Source organism: Carlito syrichta, unplaced genomic scaffold (genome assembly GCF_000164805.1).
Source record: "Carlito syrichta isolate Samal-C Ts95f unplaced genomic scaffold, Tarsius_syrichta-2.0.1 Scaffold303705, whole genome shotgun sequence".
Taxonomy (NCBI): Eukaryota; Metazoa; Chordata; class Mammalia; order Primates; family Tarsiidae; genus Carlito; species Carlito syrichta.
In genome coordinates, this window is record NW_007247801.1 from 23153 (window position 1) to 25778 (window position 2626).

A 2626-nucleotide genomic window follows, 5' to 3' on the forward strand; every position below is an offset into this window, starting at 1 on the left:
CCTTTGTGCTAGTTAGGTTTTAAAACACATTCGAATGGATTCCTGTGAAAGCTGGGGAGTAAGTGAGGAAGAGAATCCAAAGTGACTGAAGAAAGGAAAGTCTTTGTTAAACCGCATTTAGAGTTCTCACGGTCCTGGTGGCAGGCCCAGATGCCGAGCACTTGCTGCCTGAGTGAGCTAGAGCTCCACAACAAGGCGATTCGGAAGGAAGCTCGTTCACATGGGAGATCACACCAAGATTCCTTATTCATTCCTGGCTTGTGCTGCGTCTCAGAGCCATGCTTCTTCTGGTGCTGTGAACTTCATCAGCAGAGGCAGACCTAGATTGAACCTTTTATCATTATGTAGTGTCCTTCCATGTCTTTTAAATTTTTGATAGCATAGCTTGAAGGTTATTTTGTCTGATATTAAGATCACAACTGCTGCTTTTTTGTGCATTCCATTTGCTTGAAAATTTGTTTTCCATCCTCTAACTTTGCGTCTGTGTATGTCTATTCTGTTAAGATGAATCTCCTGGAGACAGCTTATTGTTGCATCATTTTTTATCCAGTTTGCCATTCTATGACTTTTCAGTGGTGCATTTAGTCCATTCACATTCACGCTAATTATTGAGATGTTGGAGTTTATCCCTGTCATGAGGTTCTTATAGAGTTTGTTGTTGTTTATTTGTTTGTCTGTTTTCTTTTGAATTTTTGGTTGATATATGTGTGTGTTTTCAATCTTTTTCTTGCATTTCTGGAAAGAGTGTGGTCATTCTTTTTTAAAAATTTCTTCTGTGCTTAATAATTCTTAAGTATCTCTTGTAGGGCTGCTCTGGAGGTAGTATAAACTCTTAGGGATTGAATGGGAAGGATATTAATTCTCCATCACTGATGAAGCTTAGCTTAACTGGGTAGGAAATTCTTGGTTGGAATTGTTTATTTTTGAGAACTTTGAAGATTAGACTCCAGTCTTTTCTAGTCTGTAGCATTTCTGTATATAAGTCTATTGCTATTCTAATTGATCTTCCCTGGTAGGTAGTCTGACCTTTCTCCTTTGCAGCCTTTAGGATTTTTTCTTTTATACCTACTTTGAATAAGTGAATTCCTATGTATCTGGGAGTTGGTCTTCTCATTTGGTGTCTTGCAGGTGTTCTCTGAATCTCTTGTGTTTGGATGGTTATGCCCCTGAGATGCAGGAAGTTCTCTTGGATGACCTTGTGGAATGTTTGTTCCAGATTGCTCTCATTCTCCTTTTCTACTTCAGTGATTCCTATCAGATGTATGTTTTGTCTCTTAATATAATTACACATCTCCTGAAGGCTTTGTTCTGTCTTTTTAGGCTTCTCTTCTATGTTTTTAACAGATTGGGTTAGCTCCATAATTTGGTTTTCAAGCCCTGAGATTCTTTTTTCTGCTTTCCATGCTTATCAGTTTATTGTTTATTTCTTTTACTGTATTCTTTAAAATTTTTTTTATTTTAAAGATGTGGGGTACAATTCAGGGTTAGGCATACAAATACTCATTATTCAGGTACTCCTTGTTGATGAAGTTTGCACCCCAACTACTACCAATCTTACCCCCCCAGCAGTTTCCCGTTACTGCTAATCCCTTTCTTATTATATTAGATAATTGTCCAAGGTCTGCTTATGAGTGAGAACATGTGGTATGGCTTGTGTCTCAGTAATTAACTCTTTCATGTTTCTTCTTGCTTTTCTTGGTTCTTATTAATTTTTTCCAACCATTCGTTGATCTCTGCACTTGTGGTCTGTGTCCAGTCAATTTGGGTGCTCTTCATTGTTTGAGGTCTGCTGTCTGTATTGTCATTCACTATCCTTTTTGGACTTTGTGTACATGTATTTTTTCTTTGCTTTCTCTTCATTTGTAGTGCATTTTTCTTTTCTCTTTACTTCTGTTGCTCTGAGAGAAAGGGAGTAGTTTTCACTTCTTTTTGTTCAACCCCTAATTCTTCCTTTGGTAAAGTCTCCAGATTAGTTTTATTTGAAGCGGGGTTGGAGGTGGGGAGCTGTACTATCCTTTTGCAGATTTGAGATTTGAGTAAGGTGTGTTGGGGGTGCTAAGATTCAAAAGCTGCCTCTAGGCACTCCTCAAATTCCTTTATAATATTTAGTGTTTCTTAACACAATATTCAGTTACCATAGTCTCCTTTATAAGCTTTCTTGTCACCAACAGGAAAAACTAAATTTATATCATCAGTAGCCTTTTTTTCTTCTTTAGAGAAGCTTAAAGAATTGTAATAAAGCATTTGTTTTTAATAATAGTGATGAAAGAATTAGTCAAGGTAGATGACTTATCTTTTCACACCAAGAGGAGGTGAATCATATGTTTATTTATATATGGAATTATACAGAGACACTGAAGAAGCTAGAGATGTTAAATGGGAGGAAAGACAATTATTCTTTTTTTTTTTTTGAGTTGGAGTCTCACTCTATCGCCCAGACTGGAGTGCAGTGGCTGCTCCTGGCCACTGCAGCCTCGACCTGCTGAGCTCCGGTGATCCTTCCACCTCAGCCTTCCAAGTAGCTGGATCTACAGGTGCACGCTACCACACCCAGCTAATTTTTTTTATTTATTGTAGAGATGAGATCTCACCAAGCTGCCCAGGCGGGTCTCGAACTCATGGGCTC